The sequence below is a fragment of the Phyllostomus hastatus genome, unplaced genomic scaffold (assembly GCF_019186645.2).
Source record: "Phyllostomus hastatus isolate PE091 unplaced genomic scaffold, TTU_PhHast_1.1 phas_contig_58, whole genome shotgun sequence".
In the NCBI taxonomy this organism is placed as follows: Eukaryota; Metazoa; Chordata; class Mammalia; order Chiroptera; family Phyllostomidae; genus Phyllostomus; species Phyllostomus hastatus.
The window spans coordinates 9,425,128-9,440,354 of NW_025333916.1; positions in this window are offsets into that span (position 1 = coordinate 9,425,128).

Here is a 15,227-nt window from a genome sequence, read left to right on the forward strand (position 1 = left end):
ATGTCAGATATTCCACACAGCAATATTTTCTCTGATATGTCTCTTAGAGCAAGGGACACAAAGGAAAGAATAAACAAATTGGACTTTGTCAAAATAAAAAGCTTCTGCATGGCTAAAGAGAACAGCATTAAAATGAAAAGAGAACCAACTGTATGGGAAAACATTTGCCAATGATACCTCAGATAAGGGTTTAATCTCCAAAATATATAAAGAACTCACATGACTCCACTCTAAGAAGATAAGCTACCCCATTAAAAAATGGGCAAAGGACTTGAACAGACACTTCTCCAAGGATGACAAACAGAGGGTCCAGAGACGTATGAAAAGATGGTCAGTATCACTAGCCATCAGAGAGATGCAAATTAAAACCACAATAAGATACCACTTCACACCAGTGAGAATGGCCAACATAAACAAAGCAACAAACAAGTGTTGGAGAGGTTGTGGAGAAAAGGGGTCCCTAGTGCACTGTTGGTGGGACTGCAGACTGGTGCAACCACTATGGGAAACAGTATGGAATTTCCTCAGAAAACTAAAAATGGATCTGTCTTTTGACCAGACAATTCCACTGCTAGGATTTTATATCCTAAGAACCCTGAAACACCAATCCAAAAGAATGTATGCACTCCAATGTTCATAGCAGCACAATTTACAATAGCCAAGTGCAGGAGGCAACCTAAGTGCCCATCAGTAAATGAGTAAATCAAAACTCTGTGGAACATTTACACAACGGAATAAATACTATGCAGCAGAAAGAAAGAAAGCAGGAGCTCCTATCCTTTGAGATGGCATGGATGGATCTGGAGAGCACTATGCTAAGTGAAATAAGCCAGGCAGTGAAAGACAAATACCATATCATCTCACCAGTAAGTGGAACCTAATCAACAAAATGAACAAGCAAGCAAAATATAACCAAAGACACTGAAATTGAGAACAGGCTGACAGTGATCAGAGGGGAGAGGGGAGGGGATAATGGGGGAAAAGGGTGAAGGGTTTGCAGGAACAAGTATAAAGGACACAAGGGTGGGTAGAAACAGGGAAAGGAGGTGGGGAGGGCTGGGGTGGTGGGGAGGCGTGGTGGGAAAAGCCAGAAAACTGTACTTGAACAAAAACAAAAAAACAAAAAATAAAATAAAAGTTCCCCACAAAAAAACCTAATTTGTGTTTAGGTCAGGTGTCTCCAGGTGGACCACGGTGTTAATGGAGTCCTTAATATATCTTTTTATAGGATCTATAGCTAGTTAAAATACACATCTACAGTTTTGTGAAATCTTTAAAGAGGTAAAGGGGGCTGTAGTGATAATATATTTCCAGTTCTGTTCTGGAATCTTATTGTTAATTAATTCACATCATTTCTCCCCCACTGATTTTAAGAATTAAGACAACACACACACATACACACACACAAATACACACACGCACAGTGAGTTATAAAACAGTTGACAAAAGAATAAAGATATTATATTGACCTTTCAACTTGACTTGTTATCTACTCAAAGAGCAGATATTCATCGATTCCCTTCAGCATGCTCAGCACTGAACACAATGAGTTGAGGGATGAGGATGACAATAAATGATAAAACTGGTCTTTGATGTTTATGTTTCTTTCTGCTATGAGAAGTCATCCTCCCCACCAAATTCTCCATTTCTGGGGTTTATCAATTGGCTCATAGGAATATAGTCTACAAATTCTGATTGTTTACCTGTTCAGCTCTTGTGCTCAATTCTTATCACTACTTCTATAATCACACTCTTACTCCTCATAACTTGTCCCTTCAAATAGGAGAGAGATTCTAGAAAATTCTCTTAGGGAAATTTCTTGGGAGAGGAAGGAAAAACATCATGTTGTTTATTATTATTATTATTATTATTATTATTATTATTTGGCTAAGTGCCAGTATCCAGGAAAAAACAAACAGAAGTCATATAACAATTTGGTTTTCTTGGATCTGAATAGTAGTCTCTTCTTTAGATGGGGCATGAGCTTCCAAATTTGCCACAGTTCTCTTACTATGTGCTGTGTCATACCCAGCCAACTTTAGTCATTCTACTTATTTGCCTTGCCCTTGTAAGCATTTGTTTTTGCAAACCTTGATCTTTCTTAGTTCATGAAATATACTGTGTTTTCTTATTTTTTTCCAAATCTAATTATCTGTAGAAATTGGGACACATCTCCAGATTTGAGAATGTCTTGTGGCATATATCACACCCAAAATAGTGAGCCGAGTCAGAGACAAGTAATGTACATTTTCTTTAAATTTCAGGATAATTTTGTGCTCACCTCCTCTGACATTTTCTTCTAGAGCTAAGAAAATTATTGTCTGATTAATTTATTCCAAAATGTAAGTGTCCCTAACTTAATCACAGGTCCTAGTCACCATCTGTGTGGGAAATCTAGTACAAAAAAAAAAAAATGCCTCCTTGTGGTTTGTCATGATATTGCAGCATATAGAATAAGGAAGGCTCTTTCTGCAATTATATTGCTTGTTCTACCAACATAATTATTTTAAAATATAGTAATGTTGGGAAAAATTGTCCACTACTTGGAAAGGGGCAAAAGTGACCACTGAGTTTATCAAGCCCTCCGGAGATTGTTTAGCTTTATAAACTCTATTGAGGAGGCTCTTTTACATTTCAATACTAAAGAAGTTAGCTCATACTAAACAAGTACTAATGAAAATAATTCTTTTAAATAGCAATGCCAATTAATTTTGTCTTGTAGATATAAAATTGATTTCTGCCTTGTAGAAAAGATTACCACAAATATTAAGTGTATTGTCCTATAGATTAATAACTTTTGTATCTATAAGCAAATTCTTTTCAGCATTCCTTGTTATGTGTGTATGTACATTTTTGAGATTTTCCTTTAAACTAACTCCATCATTTTTAATGAGTTGAAAATCTTTCGCAAGTTCATTGTATATTTACATGAGCATAAAAATATTTTTTTCTTTTTGAACATCATACTTTAGCAGTTAAATACCTGAAGTTCAGTTCCAATTAGAAAGGGAACTCAGAAAGTTTACTAAATATGTAAACCTAAATTACAGAAAAATTAATAAAGTAGAAAGAATATTTTAGGTACAGTGATTATAGTTTTTACATGTATGTAAACTTTTCTGTGGTAAAGGAATCTCCTCCACAAAGGTAATGTGCTCTCAAACCCTTTCTTCTTACCCCCTGGATTTTTCTTTTAATCCACAAAGGGGAAAAAGGAATTTCAGCAATATTAAAATAAGGTAAGAAAAGAAAAAAATAGTAGAAAGAAATAAAGACAGATTCAAGAGCACTGTTTCAGCTATGTCGTTCTGTACAGAGTCTATTTTCAGACGTAAAATCTTGGATGTTTGTATACTATAAAGTGAAGCCATTTCTTTTTCCATCTCAGTGGCCCAGTGACTTCTTTGGTTGTTAAAGAAGGACCTTAGTTTACTACAACCCAAACACAATAAAGTAGTCTTCAGCTGGCCTGGATTTTTTCTTCTGTAGTTTCATTTCTTTAGAATTGAGGAATAAGACTTGTGGACACAGACAACAGTATGATAATTGCCAGAGGGATGTAGAGGGAGGTAAAAGAGGATAAAGGTGGGACAGATGGTGATAGAAGGAGACTTGACTTGGGATGGTGAATACGTAATACAGATAATGTATTATAGAATTGTATACCTGAAACCTATATAATTTTATTAAACAATGTCACCCCAATAAATTCAGTTAAAAAATAAAAATAGAATTGAGTATAGAATAGAATATTCTAAAATATAAAAATAGAATAGCCATTTGGTAGCTGAGGTGAGAGCTTTAAAAAATATGATAATCAAGTGTTTTCTTCAAGAGCCTTTCTTTTGTATTCACAAAGAAACAAAGATATTGCCATCTAGTGGTTTCATTGAAGAAATTCAGTAAAACAATTTTTCTCATGAGATTCCCTTAGTATTTTATGTCCTCCTCCACCCCCACACAAAAGGAATTCACTTTTAGAAAACAATTTTTAATAGACCTTTTCAAATTAAGGTTTCAGATTTTGCTACTCTTTCTTTTCAGGCTATATTCTCTAAGTATTAAGCTCTGTAGGATAAGACTTAGAACAGGCAAGATAGTTTTATAATTGAAGAAGATATCAACAAAAGCTAACATTTCACCAAAGAGACTGTCAGATATTAAACCACCTAAACCAAATAACAAAAGAAAATTAATAATCAAATTAATATTTCACATCAAATTTTAGAAGGAAACTATATAAAATAAATAGGTATATATTATATACAGTTATACTGTAATGAGCTGCAGAGTGAGGGTCCCCTGAAAATAGGAGAAAACCTCTATTATTATTTTTAATAAGCTTTCCAGGTTTTTGTGACATATGTGTTTGAGAACCAGTTTTCTAGACGTCATTAACAAAACCAGAGAGACTAAACATTTTCATTCAAAAGTTTTAGAGGCAATCAAGGGTGAAAAAGTGGAACAAGTCAAAATTAATAGCTACTTGGCTAGAAAAGTGGCAGATCACCAATGAGATTCCCATTTTACAATACCATTGGTACAGGAAATAATTCTTTAATGAGTTTTACTACGGCAGGTGGCAACCTGATAGAATGAAAGAGAGTAAATACTCAAAACTCAAACAGTTGTATTTATTAATTCAAGAGTTATTATGTAGTATCAACTACATGCTAGTGCTATGTTAGGTCCTAGAATTACAGAGAAAAAAAGGTTTTCCTCCTTAGAAAGGTCTTAGAATATAGAAGATGGTGATGCAGGCAGACATGGCTCACCTCTTCACACAACCACATCAAAATTACAACTAAAATATAGAACAACCATCACACAGGAACATCAGAAATTGTGTTGAATGGAAGTCTGACAACTATGGAATTGAAGAAACTACATCCATCCAGACTGGTAGGAGGGATATAGACACAGTACGGGCTGGCCTGACACTCAAGTGGATAAAAATTCGGGAGGGATATCTCAGGAGTGAGGAGTCCCAGACCCATACTAGGATCCCCAGCCCAGGATTCCAGGGAGATAACACCCCCCACAATTTTTGGCTGTGAAAACCAGCAGGGACTGTCAGTGGAGGAGGCTGCTGGAACCCTAAGTAGTTCCTCTTGGAGAACCCACACCTGGACTCACTCAGACTCACTCCCTCTGAGCTCCAGTACCAGGGTGGCAGCTTGAAGCACACCAGTGGTATACAGGGAGAGACTAAAGTGTCTGGCATCGAGGAGAGCAGAGTCCACTGTCCCTTGCTGAGCCCTCCCCACAGAGAGGTGGAAAGCTGGTACTATATCTTAGATTCCATCAATCTGGCTAACAGTGTGTGACCCACCTTTGAGATCCACAGAGGCTCTACTCCACCCAATATACAGGCCCAACCAAGCTGCTTTTCATAAGAATGGATCGTTGTTGCTCCTAAATTCCATTAAACAACCAACAGCTGGCTTCAGTCAGCCTTATCAGCAGCCATATTAGAGTCACAGCTTGGCTTCACCTGGGAATCTCCAAGCATAGCATAAGTAGCGGCCATTTCAGATTGCTTTATAGCTCAGGCAGGGTGTCCCAGAAGAAACACAGGTGAGGGCTGAGCTTGGCCTGCACCACCCGGGAAACCCTGTCAGAGCACCACCACCCTGTTAATGTATAGCTGATGCCATGGAGGGCAGAGGTTGGTGGTCAGTGGTCACAGCCAGTCCTAGCAACTGACTGGCCTGGGTAAATCCCTCCCATTGATCTGCCAACAGCAACCGAGTCTCAACTACAAGAGGAGGGTGTACTCAGCACACACAGAGAGCACACCTCGCATATCCAGCTTAGGTAATGGGGCGGCTGTGCCACTGTGCCACAGGACACATACTATACTAGGCCACACTACCAAGACATGGAGTTGAAGGGGCTCTACTTAATACACAGAAACAAACACAGGGAGGCTGCCAAAATGAGACCAAAAAACTTGTCCCAAATGAAAGAACAAATCAAAACTCAAGAAAAAGAGATAAATGAAATGGAGATAAGTAATCACGTGCAGAGTTCAAAACACTGGTTATAAGGATGCTCCAGGAACTTAATGAGACCCCAGCTGCATAAAAAAGACCCAGTCAAAAACGAAGGAGACACTAAGAACAATTTACAGGGAAACAACAGTAGAATGGATGAAGCTGAAAATCAAATCAGTGATTTGGAACACAAGGAAGCATAAAACAACTATACGCAACAAGAAGAAAAAAAGAATCCAAAAACGTGAGACTCTGGGAAAACTTTAAGAGGTACAACATTTGCCTCATAGGAGTCCCTGAGGGGGAAAAGAAAGAGCAAGAAACTGGAAATCTCTCTGAAAAAAAGTGAAAGAAAACATCCCTAATTTGGTGAGGGAAATAGACATGCAAGTCCAGGAGGTGCAGAGTGTCCCAATTATGATGGATGCAAAGAGGCCCACTCCAAGACACATTATTATTAAAAGTTCAAAGGTAAAAGATAAAGAGATTATTAAAACCAAGGGAAAAGAAATTAGTTATGGGAAGGTTGCCAGATGGGAGAGGGAAGGGGAGAATGGGTGAAGAGGTGAGGGGATTAGGAAGTACAAATAGGTAGTTACAGAATAGCCATGGGGCTGTAAAGTACTGAATAGAAAAGGGAGTAACCAAAGAACTTATATACATGACCCATGGACATGAACAATGGTGGGGGGGGATTGCTTGAGTGATTGGGGGGTACTGGGTGGAGGGGGGCCAAGGGGGAAAATCAGAACTGTAATAGTATAATCAATAAAATATAATTAAAAATTGAATTAAAATTTAAAAAAGAAAGCTCTTACAAAATGATTCTTAGACTTCAGGGGAAATAAAAATCACCTTGAGTACTTATTAAGAATGCAGACACTCAGTATCTGATTATGAAGAATACTCAACTAATTAGTAAAACTGAAAGTAAACAGACATTTATATTAAAAGTGGTAAGTTTTAAGAGATATACAGAAATGTTATTTGATCACTGATCCAGACCATGAAGGAACAGTAAATATCAGGGATGGTTTTTCATAAAAGGTAATATCAAATTAAGTTCTTGAATAAAACCTGCAGTTTTCTAGATAAAAAAATAAAGTGGGAAGAACATGGGAGATGGCACTGATTGATGAAAAAGTGAGGCATATATGAGGCACCAAGGAAGGTTGTGGAATTTAGGAGTTGCAAGTGAAGCACGAGGGAAATGGTACTGGAGAAGTTAGCAGGAAGAGTTTTGTAACCTAGGCTAAAGAGTTTTAATTTCACCCAGAAATAAGTGGTAAATCATTGAAGTATTTGAAGTTGTGAAGTAGAGAGTACTCTATCAGAGCTGGGTTTTGGAAAAAGCATTCTGATAGTACTGAATGAATGGGTTGAGTGGGAGTCAGGGGGAGGCAAGAAGGTGAGAATGGCAGGGAGGTCAGTTAATTCAAGTAAGAAATGTAAAATGCCTGCTTTAAAGGGATGGAGAAGAGAGAAGGGAGAAGTGGTAATGTTATTAAATTGATGAAATATAGAAAAAGGTGATAAAATTGATGGGATGGGAGGAAGAAGATAGGAAGAAAATGCGAAGGATGACTTCCAGTTTTCTATTGGACTCCATTTATCTCATCTTTTTGGTAACAGCATTTCCTCTTTAATTGAGAAAACTTTCCCTTTGTCACTTTAGTCTTTAGTATTTTTTACTTCAATTAGCTTTATCATTTGTTTGTGATATGTTCCAGATGTTACTATGACAAACACATTATCTCACTATAGAAGAGGCTGTCAATCCTCTGCCCTTAACCCCCTGCCCACTCTGGAGGTGGAGGTTAGTCTTGGTGGACAGTTCCTAGGAAAACCCAAAGCTTCTGAATTCAAGCCCTGAATGTTTCTGGGTAAGGGCATTCTCTGATCCTGGAATGTGCTTGACCTGTGCCCAAGGTAAGCTACAGTATCTGAGAGTCAGTCCCCCCAGAGTAACCCCCAACCAATGAGGAATAAAGATAGGGAAAGTCTACCCTTCCAAGCTTCCTGGCTTTTCATGGAGAATCCCCAGCAGAATCCCTTTTCAGTCTTGCTTCATGACACCTTCACCACATTTTCTGGGGGCTTTTCCCAGATAAACTGCTTAAACCCAAATCTATGTCTCAGAGTTTGTTCTGAGGGAAACCAAAATGAAGTTACTCAATTCTCACAACAACCCAATGAAGATGGTAGGAACAATTCCTGTCTATCATTTTATATATGTGGAAACTGATGCTTGTGGAGGTTAAAAAAATGGTCCATATTACTTAGATGGCAAATGCCAGAGCCTGGATTCAAATCCAGAGCCTGTTATCTCAACAGGATGCTATATTGCCAGTCCAAAATTCTAAGATGAAAACCAGGTAAGAATTGTAATAGTGGGAAATTGTAAACCACCCCACCATTCTTTTGACATTGTTTCTGTAAGTGCTGACCTGGACTAATGAGTAGTTTATTGATAAACAGCACATTTGTATAAGATTACTAGGAACTCACTTTAAAAGATAAAGACTCTGACCTTCAGGCATCCCAGCTCTGGGAGATTTGTTGACCTTTGACCATGGAACCAGGATGACCTAAAGTCAGGATGACATGAACCTAGGATGACTAAACCGGGATGACGCACACCAGGCCATCACTTGCCTTATTGCAATGGACTGTGCTCGTCTGCATGTAGAGAACTTCTCATCCCCCTCCCCTGATCTTTTTGTTCTGTTCCCCTCTGTTCTGTCCTTATAAAAATCTCTGCCTCCACTGAGAGGTGAAGATGGGCTTTGAGATATGAGTTCCCTGTCTTCCCAGGGAGATGGGCTTTGAGATGTGAGTCCCCCATCTTCTAGATGGCCAGCATATGAATAAACCACTTTCCTTTACATCAGCACCTGCCTCTCAAATATTGGCTTATGAAGCAGCAGGCACCTGGACCTGCATTTGGTTTCAGCATCACTAACTATGGAGTAAAAGCCAGAGGCAGTCTGTCAGTTTCTCTTAGGCAACATTGAGACTGACAATTATTTTAAGATTCTGCTTCTTTATTATTATAAAGGCTGAGCCTGAGACTTCCATGCCAGAACATGTTTTCTCTCTTTATTCATGTCCACTTGAGAAGGTTGAAAACTCATCATGCAGTTTTTTCCCTTTACTGAGATGGCAGTCATGTGGAATTTAGAAACTGAGCAGATCACTTCTGAATGAGGTCAAATGTAATGATATAAGAGCAGAAAGTGGTATGATACATCAACTACTCTTAACCCATTGCCCTGCTTGTCAGATTCCCCTCATGGTTTAGCTTCTGGTTAAGAATGTGAAGTGGAAATGAGTGATGAAAGGAAAAGGCAACTGCTATTTGAGGTCATTAAAAATAATGTATCAAGAACTCAGCAGCAGCTCATACTTTCTCTTTTCTTGCCTGTAATGTAAATAACACACATTAATGGGAAACATTTGAAAGGAATAACCTTAGAAAGCAGATCTAATTTCAATTGCTACAACAGTGAGCTGTGTGACATAAAGCAAATCACCTAACTTTTCAATATCTTGGTTGTCACCTATGGAAAGAAGGGCTTCAAATATAGATAGACCATAAGTTCATTTGTACTTTTAACATTTCTATGATTTATTTCAGCCCTGAGTTAGTTATTTGAACAAAGGAGCCTCAGCTTCAAATATATGTGTTCACTTTCCCTCTCCTTGCACATATTTTGCATTTTCTTAAGTTTGTGCTTTTTACCTTTGATTTTCCTCTCATCTGGAATGCACTCACATCTTTTATAATATTTCAACTCAATTTAGAAACGCTTTGTCTTAATTACTGCAGAAATAATTGTGCCCTCCTCTGAATCCTCAAGCATTTATCATCACACCACTCATTCATATGTCACTTAGCATTTATAGCACAAGAAAACTCTGCCAGAGACATCACAATAGACATCGAATATGGGACTAATTGCTGGAGAAGTGGTTTGTACTGTGGTTCTCAATATGTGGTGGACAAATCATGTTGGGTTTCTATGACTATTCCTTTCTCTCTCATTGACCAGCCCCACACTAGTCTGTAATAACACCCCAGGCTGAATATAATTAGTATGTAAATGAACTCAACTACTTTGTATATAGGCCATAATGTACAAAGTGAAGCAGTACATTTGCAATAAAATAATGAGTGAAGGGAACTCTGGCAAAAATGAGAGTTCAAGTTCCACAGAAAGGGGGCAGCAGTGGCTTGGCTATGAGTGGGTATAGTTTTTCCTAATGCTACATCATCAGTTCTTAAGCTGTAAAATGAAAGTCTTTATTCTTCGTTCCTGATTTTTAAATGTTAACAACAGAATCAAACATTTTAAACATCTCTGTAGGTCTTATTTAGCTGGTATGTGGTCTCTGGTTTCTGATCACCTCTTCAGCCCATTACAGTCTGGCTTTTTCAGTGAGATTACTCTGCCAAAAGGTACCAGTTACCAGTTTTGTCACCCAAGGCAAGTAACTTAACTTGTCCCAGAATCAGTTTTAAAAAATATTTTATTGACTATGATATTACAGTTGTTTCAACTTTCCCCTTTTGCACCCCCCCCTTCTTAGTTCATGTCCATGAGTCATACATATAAGTTCTTTGGTTTCTCCACTTCTTATACTGTCCTTAACATCATCCTGTCTATTCTGTACCTACCAATTTCTACTTCTTAACCCCTGTACCTTTCCCCGCATTCTCCCTCTTCCCCCTCCCAACTGATAATCCTCCAGATGAGCTCCATATCTATGATTCTGTTTCTGTTCTGTTTTAGTTTATTTTTTTTAGATTCAATTATTGATAGTTATGAATTTTTTGCCATTTTAATGTTTATAGTTTATATCTTCTTTTTCTTAAATAAGTCCCTTAACATTTCATTATAATAATGACTTGGTGATGATGAACCCCTTTAGCTTTACCTTGTCAAGGAAGCACTTTATCTGCCCTTCCATTCTAAATGATAGCTTCGCTAGATAGAGTAATCTACGTTGCAGGTCCTTGCAAGAATATTTCTTGCCAGTCCCTTCTGCAAAGTGTCCTTTGAGAAAATCAGCTGACAGCCTTATAGGAAGTTCTTTGTAGGTAACCCTCTGCTTTTCTCTTGCTGCTTTTAATATTCTCTCTTTATCTTTAAGCTTTAACATTTTCATTATGTAGAGTCTTGGTGTGGTCCTCTTTGTGTCCATCTTGTTTGAAACTCTGTGTTTCCTGGACCTGTATGTCTATTTCCTTCGCCAAATTAAGGAAGTTTTTTTTTCATTATTTTTTTCAAATAAGATTTCCATTTCTTGCTCTTTCCATTCTCCTTCCAGCACCCCTATGATTGGAATGTTGGTACATCTGAAGTTGTCCTAGAAGCTCCTGAGCCTATCCTTTTTTTAAAAAATTTTTTTTTCTTCTTGTTCTGATTGAATGTTTTTTTCTTCCTTATGTTCCAAATCATTGATTTGATTCTCTGTTTCATCCACTCCACTCTTGGTTCCCTGTAGATTTTTCTTTATTTCACTTAGTGTAACCTTCATTGCTGCCTGGGTCTTTTTTTATGCTTCAGCAGTGAGTTCTCTGAGTATATTGATAACCAGTGTTTTGAGCTCGGCATCTAATAGATTGCTTATCTCCATTTTGTTTAGTTCTTTTTCTGGAGTTTGTTCAGTTCTTTCATTTGGGGCATATTTCTTTGTCTCCTCATTTTGGCAGCCTCCCTGTGTTTGTTTCTGTGTATTAGATATTGCTGCTTTGACTCCCTGCCTTAGTAGCATGGCCTATTGTAGAAAAGCACATTGGTAAATATGATGCGGTAGAACCTTAGGTAATTGCCAGGATGGGGCAACCCATGTGAAACAGGTTGATGAAGTCTCTGATATGCTGTCGTCACTCTGTGGCTCTGTTTGGGGGAAAGCTCAGGAAGGGGACAAACTCCAGAAGCCACTCCCTAGCTTCTGGAGTTTGTCCTGGAGGAAGCTGTCCCCTGGCATTCGCCCTGATACCAGACATTTCAGTTTCTCCCCATATGCCACTGGTTCCCTTCCAGCTTCTACCCTAGTGCTGGAGCCCAGAGGGAGTAAGTCTGCCTAAGTCTTAAGTTGGTTCACGTCCTTTAAGAAGAAATGCTTGAGAATCCTGTAGTTTTTTCTGCCATCCCAACCCCTACTGGTTTTTACAGCCAAAAGTTATGGGGACTTATGTTCCTGGCACTGAACCCTGGTCTGGGTGGTCTGGTGTGGTGCTGGAATCCCTCACTCCTAAGTTATCCCTTCCAATTTTTATCCAGCACAGGTGGGTGTGGGACTTTCCATTCCACTTCTGTGTATCTCAATGCCTCTTTGCCTCTCTTACCCCTCTGGATGAATGTGACTTCCTTAATTCCTTGGTTGCTGGACTTTCATACAGCTCAATTTTCTGATGATTCTGAGTGATATTTGTTTTTTGTAGTCTAGTTGTAATTTTTGCTGTGGTTGTGCAAGGAGGCAAGCTGTGTTTACCTATGCCTCTATCCTGATTGGAAGTTCTAGGGTTTTTTTCTGGTCCATGATATGGATTTCACAGGATGTACAAGCAGTAAATAACAAAACACCTATAAGACAGCACTCAGAAATAAGAACTCCATGACTGTTTATTCCTACTATGCTTGAATCATGCTGCAGTCTGGTTCCTCCATCAACATGGTATATGCCTAAATACCCACGTGCCATCTCTCCCTCTGTCAACACACACTCTTCTCCCCTCACCCTGTAATTTTAAACTCCTTGAATATGGTACCTTCTCAAATTGTGTGTAAGTTCCACAAAGGTAAAAATAACCTTAGTTCCCTCGCCCTCTGCCTTCACCATTTAAAAATTATTTTTATTCTGGAAAATTTTAATTATGCACAAATTTGGATAGTATCATCAACCCCTCAGTATTCATCCATCCTTAACAATTTTTAACATAAGGCAAATTTTGTTTCATCCATACTCTCACCAAATCCCATACTCTCCCACCACACACATATTGGATTACTTTGAAGCCAATTGCCTTCAAAGAATCATATCATCTTATTTGTAAATACATCAATATACACACTGTGTTCTAATAAATGTGTAAGAAAGAGAATGGTTCTGTGGAAAGATTTTTAGTAATGATGGGGAGAGGAAGGGCAAGCAGGATGGGGCAGACTAGCAATGTAAGTCCCTGAGAGAAAGGAATTCTTTTCAAGTTTTAAAATTTTAGAAATTCTGTATGAGCCAACACTCGGTAGCTGAACAAAGTACATCTTTAGGCAAAGTCTGGTCAAAAAAGCATAAGTTTATAATCTTTGCTAAAAATAATAAGTAGAGAGAGGGACAAGTAGGAAGGATGGATTCATAATGGAGTCTGGTTAAGAGAAGAAATTCTTTCTCCAATTACCAGGTGAACCTATGAGTTTAAGTAGTTTTCCACTTTGTAGTGCTCATAATAAAAAAAAAGTTCAAAATATATTTTGCTTAAATCTTTACTGACAATAGAAATTCTATGACCATTCAAAATTAATAACAATCTGGCTTCCAACATCAACATTCCACTAAATGTACTCTTGTTAAAGTGACCAATTTTGCCAAGTCCAACTGAATTGACCACTTCCTCCCATTTGGTTTCCAGCACATTTTCTCCTGATTTTCTCTTTACTACATTGACCATTCCATTTCACATGCCCAGGATTTGGTCTTGAACTTTATTATTTTTTTAACATACACGCACTTATTTTTAGCTGATTTTACCTAGTTACATGGCTTTTAACTATTATGTAAATACTGATAATTCTTAAATTTATTCTAGCTTTCACTTCTCTCTGAAGTTCTTCACACCCTTACACATATTTATACATACATAGATACATTTTAGAATGAATTTTACTGATATAAAGAATATATTGCAGAGACTTATAAATAATCATAAAATGGACAATATTATTGATTTTAAATTCCATATCACATCAATTCTTACAGAATTCTTTCACTGATTTTCATATCCAACCTATAGTAGCAAATAATAAGCAAGTGTAGTTCAAATATGAACATTCCCTAATTCTTTTTTTATGTCAATAAGTAAAATGACACTAACCAGCCCCAGTATGAGGCATGATCCCCCAAAACTGAAATTATCTTCTTGAGGGCAGGCTCCTGTAGTACAGGCTTTCCCTGCTAGGTGCGTGTTCTAGGAACCCAGCTAGCCTTGTTGTTAGAGGCTGCATTCTGCTTCAGTGAAATTTTCTGAAGATTCTTTCAACATGTTTGCCCATTCATGATGGGTGATTTACAAGTGTACTTACACCACGCTGAGTGTTCAGCAGTTTTTACCAAAAACACATGAACCCCATGCTTCTCCTTCCCTATTCACATGGTTTCACCCAAACTGACTTTTTTTTGTTTCCCCAGATGAGAAAAGTCCTCAAAGGGAAATATATTGCTAATATGAAAGAGGTGAAACAAAAAATGGCAGAAGCACTAAACATCATAAAAATCAACAAGTTCAAAAACTGTATTAAACATTGGAAAAAATATCTTGATAGATGTATTGTGTCAAATGGAGAGTACTTTGAAGGTGAATGAAGTTTAAACATGTAAAAATAAATACACAAATTTTAAATAAATAAATTTCAGGGTCTTTTGGGGGCCCCCCTCATACTCCACTGATACTTGAATTCTCCCCATTCTTGCCTCATGATAACCTTGTTCCTACTTCAGGACTTTTGCATTTACTTTTCCTCTACTCTTCATCACTTGTTCACTAGACTGACTTCTCTGATCTCAGCTCAGGTGTCATAGAGAGGCCTTTCCTGACCACCTTAATCAAGCAGCTTTACTTACTTTAGCTACTCTATATCCTGTTCTTTGTTTTTTTCATAGAGATTATCAGTTCTAAAAAAGCAAGGTATTTATCTATGCCTGTATAATGTATTCAAATGGATGATTCATACTTATGGCACAAAATTCAAACAGTGCAAAAGTATACCCAAGGAACTTCTACTTGCAGGAAGATGGAATAGATGTACTTTTTCCAAATACAACTAACACCTCTGGGCATAATATACACAACAGGCTTATGAAGGTTCTTGTAGGTAAAGAAAAAGCAGACCAGCTAAGGACTTCAGGATCCAAAGAATGATGACATGGTGGTGAGTTCCCTGGGTTTTCTTTTTGCTGCACATATCCCAGAATGAGTGCTGGAGAAACTGCCAACCTGGAAATGCCAGT